Genomic DNA, 14,956 nt, shown 5'->3' with positions numbered 1-14,956 from the left:
TGGGGTTTCCTCTTTTCTAAGGAGTAGGCAAGGGGATATAGGGGGAAGAGGTAAGGAGGGTGGGAAAGAGAGACGAGGAGGGAGGGGCTGTGATTGGAATGTAAAGTGAGTAAATAGATAAATTTATTTAAAAATAATAGAAAAATTCTTGATATGATATTATGAAACAATAGACCTCAAAAGATGTCATTGAGTTTCTTTTCTGTTGGCCATCAGCTGCTGGGCATGTGGCCTACCCTTAAAAGTGGTTTGTTTCTATTGCTATAGATAGTTTATTGTATACATGTGTAAAAATATAAATGTACATGTAAAAATAAAGAAATGTTTAATTAAAAACAAAAAAGTAGTTTATTTCCCAACAGAGACTCCCTTGGAGAAAATTTAATTTTCATTTACAAGTAGTTAACAGTTGGAGATAGTTTTTGTTTTAGTGATGAGCATTTGTCTACTTTTCCTTTTCAGTTCTAAGTTCCCATATGAAACAGACTTTTGCAGGTTCTGCCCATGCTTCTACAGTCACTGAGTTCATATGTTAGTCCTGCTGTGTTTGGAAGGCATTTTTTCCTTGGTGTCACCCCTCTGGTTCTTAAATGATCCTCCAGTTATAGAGCCCACCTTCTTATCCATAACTATCTATTCTATTTCCCTAGCAATCTCTCTCTTTCCCCTAGTTTCTCCCTCTCTGCCTAACCTCTGTGGGTTTGAATGCATTTTGAATGCAGGAGCCATTATGCTGTATTTTTAAATATAAGTTTCTGCTTACTGTAAGAGCTGAGTTGCTGTTTATGTCTGTTTCCTAATGTGTTAGTCACCACAACCCATGGCCTGACCCTGTGTGACACACTGTAACCCTCTCTAGTCATGTTTGCTAATCACATGGTGGTGTAGTCACTGGCCAGGGTTTTGCTGCACTTCAGTAAAATCAAGCTTGATTTTACTTGTGATAAGGGTCTTATTATTGCCCACTGGGATTAAAAGTTCTCCAGAATGACCTTGGTTGTAATTAGGTTAAAAGATAATATCTACCTATAGTCAATACATATTGTATTTGTCATCTGGGTCTGGGTTATCTCACTCAGGATAAATTTTTTATAGTGCCATCTGTTTATCTGCAAATTCCATAACTTTCTTTTTTAACAGATGAGTAATATCCCATTGTGTAAATGTATGGCAATTTCTTCATTATTTCATCTGCTAAGGGACATCTAGGTTGATTCCAGTTTCTGGTGCTATATAGAGAGCAGTAATGAATAGTTGGACAATGTGTCTGGTTTAGGATGAAGCCTTCTTTGGGTATATGGCCTGTGGTGGTTTGAATGAAAATGGCCCATAGGGAGTGGCACTATTTGCATATGTGGCCTTGTTGGAGAAGATGTGGCCATGTTGGAGGACGTTTGTCACTGGTAATCAGCTCTGAGATTGGAAATGCTCAAGCCAGGCCCAGTATCACTCTCCCTTCCTATTGCCTGTCAATGCAGAACTCTTAGCCCCTTTTCCAGCACCATGTCTGCCTGCGTGCCACAACACTTCCCACCATGAGAATAATGGACTAAACCTCTGAACTGTAAGCCACTTGCCCCCGTTAAATATTTTCCTTTAAAAGAGTTGCACTGGTGATTACGTGTCTTCACAGCAATAGAAATCCGACTATGACAAGTTATAGGTAGGTATCGATGTTGACCCAATTTCCACTTTTATGAGGAATGGCCGTGTTGATTTCCATAGTGAATGTATACATTGCGTTGCACAAGCAATCAGTGAGTGACCTCCTTATACTGGGTAGTGACATCCTACCCAGTATCAACTTTCATTTGTTTTGTTGGTTCTAAACATTCTGATGGATTTAAGAAGAAATAGGAAAGTAGTTTTCTTTGCATTTCCTGGTGACTAAGGATTTTAGTTGCTTTACTCTTAACCTTGACAAAGATCTAGGTACTTTTCTTCTGACAATCATTGTGTATCCTACAAGGGCTTGTTCTTATCTAGTGTCTGTTACTATGGTACAATGCTGCAAAAAAAAAAAAAAAAAAAATTATTTGTGAGAGAAAGGGTTTCTAAGTTTGCAATTCCAGGTCACCGGCCATCACTGAAACAAGTCAAGACATAAATTCATGGAATGCCATTTTAGGTAGGCCTGTTTGCTTTATCTCTGATGATTGAACTCAGAGCCAAGTAATTGTACCAGAACCTACAGGGAGAGCTTCTTGCTGTCTCAAATAGGCTCATGGTAAGCCATCTTCTACAGAGTAAAACAAGTTCCCCAGAGAATGGTGTCAGCTGCAGTGAGCTGGCTCTAAGGCAGCACTCTCTTACACACACACACACACACACACACACACACACACACACACACACACACACACACACATTCAAAGGCACAATTACAATATATCAAAAATCTTGAAGTCTATGATTCATTAAAATTGACTGTCTATTGTCTTCTGGATGCTTCCTTAAAGTAGAATGTAGGATGGGAGAAAATTATTCATGTGAGTTTAAAGGAAAATTACTTGACAGATTGTAAGTTTTATATACAACAGAGGAAACCAAAATTTAATTAGGAATGAAATGTCTGTATCTTAGGACTGCAGTCAAGTAAAATGTGAATTCAGGGGGACAGATGGTTGTCTAAAATAGTGCATATTTAAGATACTTTTGTAGCAGCAAAGTAGACTTAAATCAATGTGCTGAAAGGATAATTTTAATCAGGGCAACTACGAGTTGTTATATTAAAGCTGATTAAAATTTAGCGAAACAAAAGCAAATTCCTACATATCAATCTTCTACTAAGATGAAGTATACAACTAATTTTCCTGGTTAAAGTTTTGCCTATCTTGTAAATTTACTTTGTAAATTATAAAAATAAGAATAAGAGTCAAAGTAGCTCAATATAACAAAACAGTAATAACTGATGGATAAAATAAATCTAATTCAATTTCCAATGCAAGTCAGAATTCTAACAGGTAATTAAAAATATGTACTGGCCAGGGACATTGCATACAGGTGGTAGAATGGTTGCAAAGCAGAAGCAAGCTTTAAGTTGGATCTCCCCGACACCTCAAAATACAAGATACTGTGGTGAGCATTTACAGTCTCAGAACTTACATAGAGGCAACAGGATCAGTGATTCAAGGATAGCCTTGATGGCTTCTCAAGTTCAAGAAGACACAGGGCTACTTAATACTCTGGATCAAAACCCATTCCATTTATCATTCAAGAACGGTTATTAACAATATAGCCATATTAACTTAACATAACTCTGAAAATATACTAAATTGTTTTCCTCTCCTCATTAAAACACAACATAGACTAAGTAATAGCAGCCTTAATTAGGAGCACCAGTTTATCCATTAGAAATTATTATGACTAAATAACTGTTAAAACTGTTTTAGATTGTAATATTCACCAATTCTGTCACTTACTTCCCAAGGAATAGAATAAAATGTTTAGTCCTTTCACTGTTCCTTCATCCAAAGCACACATTAAAGAGTTATATGAGAAATGAACACTACAGAGTATTGTGGTTAATTTAGAATATGGTCTAATAAGTGTGTATTATTAGCCCTACAATTATTATTCTGGTGTATTTTATAACTCATTATCTATCAATAAAGCATAGACACCTATTTTATATTAAAATAGCTTTTGTTCACCTGAGTCATGGCAGATATTAATCTCCTAAACTGCCTCCTATATTGGGGCAGGTACCCCATACCCTGCTCAATCCCAGCCCATCTACTTTTAATAATTTCAGTCAAGCTACTTCCTATCCATAATCCCAAATACGTGCTAATGTTCATCTGATCTGAATCTTCCATCCACACTGGTCATGCGCTTCTCCCCAGTCTAACCCATGGATGGCTACAACCTTCTTCATTCACCATTTCCTCCTAGTTTCCCTCCTCTTCCAGTCTCTCTCCCCATAGAATCTTAGCCATGCTTATCCCATTCGCCCAGGCCTGGTGTGCTGCCTTTTTATTGGTCAAACAGGAATATGTTCTTAGGCAAAGTTCCAAACATTTTGCGGTGCATGAGTCTGCTCACTTGGGAACAACCAGATCAAACCCCAACAACAGAGAGAATTCAGGAGGAATAAAACATACTCAGTATGCTGTCTCTATACACACATTTAATTGGGGAAGAAAGGCTGAAAACAATAACCTGAGTGAAATAAGGCATGTAAGTATCTAACGAAGAAAAAAGTTAGAGACTGACAATTTTTAAATATATATTGAACCGAAATGTATGGGAAAGATAAAGGAAGTTGAAATGGAATAAAATCACAGGAATGTGCACTCGTGCCTAAGGATTGGCTCTCTCACAACTGCTTCTCATTTTCCTTTAAATTTCTTTTAGCTTTGTTTTCAATGTTTGAAAGTCTTCATCTTTCTCAAGTATTGAGGATGCAGAGATCTATCACACATATTTGAAAATGTATGCAACTAAGTCATTATTATTAATCAACAGGATTAACTTTTGAGAACAGCAAATATATTACTGTTACAGTAAAGATGGAAACTTAAAACAAGGATAAAAAGGCTTAGTAATTTTCTTGTTTATATTTTATTTTATCTTGAATTCAAACTGATAGCAATTTCCTGGAACTTTTCAGCTCTATACAATGTTTTTTAAATCTAGGTAGAAAACTCAGCAACCAGTGACTATACACCAGTTGTTCAGAGTGTAGAACCTATCAACCAAGTGACTGATTGTCAACCCAGCAATCAACAGCTTTTTCTATCTCTTTTTTATATCTTTCAACAGAAAATCAAGTGCCAATTCTCTGCACCTGGAGAGCAAGAATAAAATAATTGAAAAATATACTATCAAAACATATTTGAATATAATGCATGTATTTTGTAGTATTCCATATAAGTGGTGTGTGTATGTATGTGTGTTTATAAGTATGTATGTATGTACATATGTATGTTTGTGTGTATGAAGCCATAACAACTAGAAGTAATTTAATGGAAGATACACATATCATATAAAGAGAATAATTTGGATAAATTTAATATTTTCTGTTCCCTTTTCCTGAGATATCACCGTATCTAAGAAAGATCTTCCTGCTCTAAATAATCTGATTAAGAAAATCTCTCTGAGGAGTGTCTAGCAGCTGGAGGTTTAGCTGATTTTATTTGCAGTCAGCCTGACAAGATTAACTACCACAGGTGAGAATCACATTTCACTTAAAGTGAAACAGCAAAAAGTTGCCAATGGTAATGATATTTTGTCTATCAAGTATGAAATAGGTATATAGTATGATAATTAAGGAGAAAGAAGAATCCAGATTTCTTAATTTCAAAAATGCCCTTTTTACAGGGCTATTTTAAAAACATCTTATATATATTATGATTCATAGGTCTTCTATAAAAGACACATATATTTCAGCACTCACTTTGAGGAATATGAAATAAACCTATGTAAAGATAGTTAAAAATAATATGTTATGTGAAATCCATATTATCAACGTAGACAATATAATAGCAGTGTTACAAAAAAAAAAAACCTTCCCATTTGCAAATTATGCAGAACAGAGTATAGTTTACATTGCCTCCAGTGATGACGGGAAAAGCAAGGAAGATAAGGTTCAAATTTGATGGAGACCCTCAGAATAAAAGATATAAGCAGTTTAAGTATACAGAAGCAATTATGGTAATATGAATATATAAGACAGAATAATGAAGTATGGTACCCAAAATTCAAAACATTTTGTTTGGGAAATATTTTAATGGGTATCTAAGAAACCGGAAGGATTTCTGAAAAAGCGGGTGTGAAACAGGCTTCCCTATGGAGATTTGAAAACTCACAATTTCAATCAAAGGAAGCAACACTCAGAAGACTAATATCTGAAGAGAGTTATTTGTGGCTTGAGTGTGAGACAGATGACAATAAGCTGTTAGGGATCAGGTCTAGATGAGTTGAGCCCATAGCAATGTATTTGGTTCTGGGCTAAGTAAATAAAAGAGTTACTAGGTGACAACACAAATGCTTGAGTTTCATTGTTTTACTATGTGTGTTTTTTTTTTTCTACTGTGGATTGAATATATTGGAAAAAATGATTATTTCCCAGGTAGGTCAACACATGATTAAAAACCAGTACTCTAGATACTGTGACAGGATGAATATGATTTCAAGACTAGACTGGGCTACGAAGGGAGATTGAGCCCTAGTGGGTTATGCTGTGGGACACTATTATGAAAATAGAGAAAAGAAGACATTGAGGGACGGTGGTGAATATGAACAAAGTATAATAATATGTATGTATAAAATGGCTAAATAAAACCATTTCACTATGCTCACCCACAATTTTTGAAAAAAGCAAATAAATTATTTTAGAAGAATAAATGACACAAAAGCATTGAAATAGAATCTCTAATCCTATATTATAGATAGTTAATTACATACCAAAATCACTTGTAAATATAGTTACATGAAAAAATCAAAATACTTGACCTTAATAGGTATAATATGGACATTCCTATAGTAAATATGAAATATACACAAAGTAGGAAAATCTCAATATTATGGATTAGTGAAAAAATTCAAACAATTACCATGAACTATAATAAATAAATTTCTCTTTATACTTCTAGAGCATAATTTAGATCTTTTTGAAAATGATTGTTGGATAAGATACTGAAAAAGTTAACATTTTTAAAAGATTTATACAGTGCTCTGCCTACATATACACCTGCAGGACAAAAGAGGGCACCAGATAACATTATAGATGGTTTGAGCCACCATGTGATTGCTGAGAATTGAACTCAGGACCTTTGGAGGTGCTCTTAACCTCTGAGCCATCTCTCTGGCCCCAAGAGTTAACATTTTATCTAAAATCAGACCAGTAATTGGCATTACATACAGTGATTGGCAGTCTATAAGGTAAAATTTACACACACAGCCATTTGAATGCCCACAGAGTTTCATAGTAACAATGTAATTCCAGATAAATGCAAGGATGTACTATGATGTGGATTACAAATCACAAGAAAAGAAAGGTCTAGCTCATTTCAGGGCAGCAGGAAACTGACGTCACTTGTCAACTTTTAGGGTGATTTCAAAAAAAAACTGTTAACCCGATGATTTATTGTGGGAGTGGGGTGATATATGTAAGAACAAAAATGGAAGACTCTTAATATTTATTCTTTTGCAGCACAAATATTTTTTCATTTCTGTTAAATTTTCATGGCTTGTTTGTAAATTGTCCATCTAAATAAGAAACACATATTTTGATAGATGTGCCCTATTAGGAACACAAATTAAAAAGCAATTGAGCAAGTGACTTTAGTCACCCTCTTTCTAATTCTAAAAATATTAAGATAATTTTTCTATTCTATTGTATATTCTGTTAGAAACGAAATGGTAAGTCTGAAGAAATCTTATTTGTGAAACCTGTCCATGTATTCAAAATGAACTGAAAATTCCTTGACACTGTATGGAATAATGAATAATCTAAGAAAAAATTGATATCAACAAATTTTCTGCCCCAAGGTACATGAGCACAGAAGAGCTGGCCTTGCCACTTGTCTCCCATATGGTGGCTTGGGTATTGGAGAGATGCCCTCTCTCTCTCTCCCCTGCCCAGGCACAGTTGGGGGAGTTGGCTCTCCTGCTCACAAGCTGCAGCGCACTACAGCAGGCTTTGTACTTTGCCCTGGCAGCACAGTAGAGATATCCCCGATGGTGAAGAGACAAGGGGAGGCTGCCCACGGTTACAAAAACTGAAGAGCTAGCTCAGCGCCTAGCCAATTAGCCCACCTTGAGTAGACAGTACAGTAGATCTGGTTCTGATGTTATGGCTGCAGGCAATCTAGCTGGAAGGCACGACAGCAGAAGAGGTGTTCCTGCCCCTTGGTGGAAGATGCATTTTGTGAAGTAGCTGGGGCAGTGCTGGAGAGTGCATCCTGGTGATGTGGGTACAGAAGAGCTGGCAGGGGGCCTAACTCAGCTGCCTGCCGGGCCCAGATCCAGAGCATTGAGTGGTCCCATCTCAGTGTCTACCTTGTCTTTGAACTACTAGAGAGCATGAAAAGACCAGTACTGCAGATCCAAAAGTGTAGGATTTAAACTACACAAAGCAAGAACAGTAGGTCTAACAGTCCTTGTAAGGATCCAATTTGGATGGTGTTGCAGAAGCAAGGCGCCTCGAACAAGACCAATGACTCATTGCAATGAACATTTGCAAGTAAACAGGATGGACAAATATTTTACCGGGGACACATTGTGAAATATTACAGCTTCCACAATGAGATATTTTTATAATTTGTTTTGTTTATTAATTTTTCACTTTTGTTTTATGTTTTCTTTTGGGAGGGGGTTGCAAGGACCAAAGTTGGATACAAAGAATAGGGAGATAAGTGGTATTGAAGTGTATGATGTGAAACTCACAAAACTTAGGTTGAAAAAACAATATGACTCCAAGTTTTTAATTTCATCTGCACATAATTCATAACTAAATGGCTACTACTTGCAGACTATGCTATGATTTGCATGGGTAGAATATATGTGGATTCCATCTCTATGTGCTTAATTATCTATCTTGTTTTGTATTTATCTTTATATCGATGTATATGGAAAAATAATTATCATCTACCATTTAACGTATCTGTGATGTATTACAGTTAAGTATTTGTGAATTAAAATTGATAATATCAGAGAAAGCATTTCATTGGGAAAGTTGAGTACATAAGGATGTAAAATTTTAAACACTTTCAATAATTTTATTTCGTATGAGATTCAGATAACTGATACATAAAACTATAACTGAAGAGTGAAAGAATTGGAGTTGTGATTGGTACAATCAGAAATAGAGACTGCAAAATGCTCAGTCTAGAAAGAAACATAAAGCTCAAGGACCATTGCAGAAAAGGGCACAAAGAGTGGGAAAGCCAGAGGTAGGAATGACTGCAAGATGACATTATCCCCCGGAGGCAGGACTGCAACTGCACATGCATGCTCATAGCAATTGTGACAACTTGCACTAAACCTCCACAAGTCCAAGACAGACCATGTCCCAGCATGCAGAAGAATTTGGTCCCTAGCCATGAGATCATTAACATTAGCTTATGGGAAAGGGAAGCACAGTTTTCTCTAGGATTCTAGGCTCTAGTAAGCTGACGACGATGTTCTACTGGGAGACCACACATCCAAGGATAGTTGGGCAGCAAAATTTTTTTCTTGAAGGTTTTCATTTTCTTTTGTTTTTGAAAACAATTTTGTTTGTATAGATAATAGGGATTGGATTTAGGAAGGGTACGGAAGGTACTGGTATGGTCAAAACAGTTTGTAGGAACTGTCAAGGAACTAACTATTTTATGAACATTGAAAAAAGAAGAGACTTGATACCCTATGAGCATATACAGGGGGAGGAAATCCCCCTCAGGAACAGTCATAAGGGAGGGGAATAAGGGGAAAATGGGAGAAAGGGAAGAATGGGAGGATACAAGGGATGGGATAGCCATTGAGATGTAAGAATAAATTAATTAAAAATCTAAAAAAAGAAAAAAAATTGGATAATTTTCCCTCAGATTTCCACCATGGTTTCTGTGCATAAATTGTTCTCTTAACTTATGTTTTAAAAAGTCCAATATTCATTATACACTAATGCTGACTGACATTTTTCCCTCAAGGAACTCAATAAATCAGGAACAAATCAAGAAATTAATAAGCCTTTCCATCACACTTCTAATATTTCTTCTCCTGTATATAAGAAAATCATCATTAAGAGGAGATGCTGTTGAATGCCACTACGAGAATATCTGCATTGTTTATGATTGCAGAGAATTTGAATGTATAATAGTCTATTAAACATTTAGTTGAAGCATCCTTGGACCTGGCATTCCAGGCCCGAAAGCATTATCAGCCTAATACAAAGTAACATATGATTATAACAACTTTTCAAGAAGAGAATATTTGTAATTGCATTAAGTATTCCATCATCCTAAATATATTACTGACACAAAAATCATAAGGTGGATTTGGATTGAAAATTTAACAAATAATGTTAAATAATCACCCTCTGGTGTATGGCTACATATCTTTTCCTCATCTAAGGATCTCAACTTCCATATGTTACCTTCATGGACATTAACCTATGTGACCTGCACCTTCCCCATGCCCTTAATACCAGAACTAACTTTAAAAAGACAGCTCAACTTAACTAGGGGTGAGCAAGGGTAATTTAGTTCTTGGGAGTGTGTGGATGAGAGGTTCCCAGGGTAATTGTATACGATTGGCTGGGGCTTAAGGTGCCAAAATGCTTTACATTCCAGGTGTTCCAGATATAGTGGCAGGTCCTTATCAGGAGAAAGGAAATTGAACTTACATTTTGGCCATGGGCTAAGCTCATGGCCACCCTCAGGGATGGAGATCTGGTATAGAGACACTCTCCAGGGACATGGCAGACTGCGATCTCAAACAGCAGAGTCTCCCAACAATCCTCAGTTACCAACTATATCTATATAGAAGTAATATACAGAGTATCTTAGAAATGGCAGTTGTGCTTAGGTCTTTTGATCTGGTTTGTCCTTCCCTCAAGTTAATTTTTGGGGCCTGAATATAAGGAATTGTTTCAAGCTAGCTTTTCTTTTAACATTTTTACCTTGAGCAAAATATTTATGAAATAAATATCAACTATATAGTTCTAACCTCTTAAACATATCTTAAGAAATTAAACCCCTTTCCCAAATTGCATGATGACCACTTTAGGAACAGTCACAAGTAAATACGAGGACCATTAAAACTTACCTTGAATGTCTTCACTTATGAGGAAAGTGGGACAGAGGGGACAACATCCTATTGGGACTCTAGTGAAAGAAGCATGGGAGAATGGGGAAATAGAAGGATCCAGAGGATCCTAGAAACCTACAAGAAGAACATTATGATGGGCAGATCTGGGCCCAGGGGTCCTGCTCAAACTATGGCCCCAGCCAAGGACAATATATGCAGTAAACTTCGAACTCCAACCCAGATCTAGCCAATGGACAGGACATTCTTCACAGTTGAGTGGAGAGTGGGGTATGACTTTCACATGAACTCTGGTGCCTTATATTTGACCACATCCCCTTATGGGGAGGCCTGGTGGCACTCAGAGGAAGAATAGCAGGCTACCAAGAAGAGACTTGATACCCTATGAGCATATACAGGGGGAAGAAGTCCCCCTCAGTCACAGTCATAGGGGAGGGGAGTAGAGGGAAAGCGGGAGGGAGGGAGGAATGGGAGGATACAAGGGATGGGATAACAATTGAGATGTAATATGAATAAATTAATAAAATATATTTTTAAAAACTTACATTTAAGTGGCTATCTGTGTAAATTACTTTTCTATTTAAAACAGAGATAAATTGTTTCTATGAGGAGTAATATTTTTCTTTGAAACATTGAAGTTGTTCTTTCTTTTATGCTTAATTTCAACATGCTTTTCTCTAAGTATTAAAAATGCTTTTAATGTTAACAACAAACTCTCACTCTCCAGACTCCAAGTCACAGTGTACTATTCTTCTTGCTGGTAGTGCTGTGTTGTATCCAGGGCATATTAAAAGGAGGTGCCAAAATCAAATTACAGAGTGTATGAGTTTCAGCACTTAATTCCCATGTGTTACTATAAACATAATTTTACTCTTGGCATGTTTGGATAACTGTCTGCCAGATAGTGAAAGTGTGACACAGCTTCCCTCGTGTGAATTCTGTGGCCAACAACTGACTGTATAGGATCAATGAGCTCCCAATGATTATGCATAACATTTTTACTCATTAGTAAAAGGTGTCAGCATCTGCTACAAGTGCTCCATTTAGAAAATAGAAATAACTTTCTCACCTTTCCTATGCATTTTCTACACAGAAAAATGTAATTTGCAGTCCCACTCTCTTAGTCTGTTGAATGGCAGTGCTACGGGGAAAATGTATCTAAACATATTTTTGGCTCCAACCTCTTACCCATTTAAGACTTTTTATCTTAATCTCCAGCACAGAGGCCATCTAAGGATACTCCTAGGAGCACACAGGAAGCTAAATTTTGTGTTTTTATTACAGTTATTTTAACACTCTTTTCTGCTCTGGATCTCTATCATTTCCCCCCTATCATTTCAGAGAGTGACCTTATCTGCTACCTTTTCCTGTTCAAACAGAGACTTATCTGGCATGAACAGCCCAATTTCTCAAACCTATATCTAAAAATGTAACTGAAATAATACCTATTATCACTTAAATCCTGACCTTGTCAGAGATAACCATACTTTCCTAAATCTAAAGCTAACACATTACCCCTTCACTCACCACGCTATTTGAATCACATTCTCAGGAAATGCTATCAGATCAACTTTTCTTGTTTTCCAGTACACTCAATTTTTGTTGTTGACTCTTAGCCTCTCTTTTGATTGTAAAATAAAATAACACTTTCTCATGGCATTTATGATAAGTTGTATTTTATTATATATTGTCATAATAATAAGGTATAAATTGATAGTGGCTAGCAAGCAAATTTCCTATAAATCTTTGGTTCCTTTCTTTTGAATTTTACAATGTGATAGGTAGGTATCTTCCAAAATTTGCATTTCGCCTATATCTTTAAGCTATAAAGAAAAAGAGGTTAATATTTTAATTGGTATGTTTTAGTATGGGTGTGAAGAATAAATGACTGCATGGTGGTCCACCTTTATTACCCCAAAACTCAGGAGGCACCAGCAGACGTTCTCTGTCTACATCCTGGTCATATCTATCTACATGAAAGCCATCCTGGTCTAGACACCATGTTTTAGACGACACAGAGCTACTGGAGAAAACTTTCATAAAAATAAATTAATTAATTGATTTTAAAATACCATAAAAGGAAAAAGCTGATAAATACAACAAGGAAAAATTAGAATCCAATGTAATATTTAACACTCTTAGATATTTTAATGTTGATTTAGTAGGCTTTGTATTTTTATTTATTATCTGTGAGGTTTATATAATTTTAAAACTCAAATACTTCTGAAATTACAAATTCTCCATTACTGTTACATGCACACACCCACACATTACACACACACACACACACACACACACACACACACACACACACACACACCATTTATTTTAAGTTAGGACAATAAAACCAGCCAAGATATTGCTTCAGACAGAGCTAAATGTTGTATTTCTTAAACAATTATTCTAATATTCTTTTTAGTTTTAATCTCTGCCTTTGTCCCATATCATTTAAAATAAACATATATCAAAGATATGTGTATAGGTATAATCATACCTGTCACATATTTACATACATACATACATACATACATACATATAATCTGTTCTTCTAGCTAACTAATCAAGGTTTCAGCGACATCTATTCTGTTTCTGGATAGGTCGAATTTCAACATCATAAACTTAAGAATCCTATTTTCGTTTAAATTTTATTTCTTTGGGAGCTATGCTGAGTTGAGATCATAGAGACAAAATGAACAAAAATTATTAAAATGTTTGGTCAAATACTTGATAAGAACTGCCTCAGCCCTTCTTTCTGTTACCCTCTGCCAAAATTAATTACACAACAGTCCCTGTTTCTGACTGATATTGACTTCTTCATCTTAATAAGATCACTGACCTCCATTTACTTTACTAAAGCACCATCCAAAATTGACTACCAGACAAAAAGTAGTTAACTACAGAGATTTGTTTTGTGTTTCTTTTAATTTTTAAATATATTGTGTTATTTAAAGTTTTTTTTCATACAGAATATTTTAATCAAACTTTCCCTCAGAACTATGCCCATTTCTTCTCCAGGTCCTGCCTCAATACACACTCAACATTATACTTTATTATTTAAAACAATCCACAGAAATAAAAATAAAAGAAAAGCTGCAAAATAAACAATAAGAGAAAACATTACCCTCCCCTCAAATCATGGCATGTGTTTGTGTGTGTGTGTGTGTGTGTGTGTGTGTGTGTGTGTGTGTGTGTGTGTGTGTAAGAGAGAGAGAGAGAGAGAGAGAGAGAGAGAGAGAGAGAGAGAGAGAGATATCAAATACTACTGGCCAAAGGTACATGTCCTAGAATGTCACTGATTTGCCCAGTGACACTCCATCATGTAAAACTTATCCATTCCTGATTAAGGATGGAACACCATGTGTACCTCCCTTCTCAGTGCTAGAATGTTCTGCTTCATAGATACTGTTGAGGTTTTCTTATTTTAATAAAGTCTCAACTTCTTATGCATTTTGTATAAATAAACATTGGATATAATCTGGTTATATTTGCATTACAAGCATAGCCACAGTGGTGAAATATTAATATTCTATTTCTTAAGTGAAAAACTCAAGATTAAGTCTATGGAGAATGGTATATCTAAAACAGCAACAAACAATCACATTGAAATAGAATTAACAATAGAAACCAAAAATAATACCGGGGAGGCAAAGGAGATGGAAGACATCAAGAAAGCAATAGCATTTCTTTAAGTGTTTCTCAGCCATTTGATACTCCTCTATTGAGAATTCTCTGTTTAGTTCCAAGCCCCATTTCTCAATTGGGTTATTCGGTTTGGTGGTGTTTAATTTCTTGAGTTCTTTATATATTTTGGATATTAGACCTTTGTCAGATGTAGGGTTGGTGAAGATTTTTTCCCAGTCTGTAGGCTGTCGCTTTGTTCACTTGACAGTGTCTCCTGCTTTACAGAAGCTTCTCAGCCTCATGAGGTCCCATTTATTAATGGTTGACATTAAGGCCTGGGCCGTTGGTGTTCTGTTCAGGAAGTTGTCTCCTGTGCCAATATGTTCCAGGCTCTTTCCCACTTTTTCTTCTAAGTGGCTTAGTGTCTCTGGTTTTATGTTGAGGTCTTTAATCCACTTGGATTTGAGTTTTGTGCAAGGTGACAAATATGGGTCCAACACTGCAGAACTAACTAATACCCATATGAAGGTATAGAGACTCGGGCAGCATGCACATGCCTGCAAAGGTCTAACCCAAATAGAGTCTC

Source organism: Acomys russatus, chromosome 15 (genome assembly GCF_903995435.1).
Source record: "Acomys russatus chromosome 15, mAcoRus1.1, whole genome shotgun sequence".
Lineage (NCBI taxonomy): Eukaryota > Metazoa > Chordata > Mammalia > Rodentia > Muridae > Acomys > Acomys russatus.
This window is presented reverse-complemented; position numbering follows the sequence as displayed.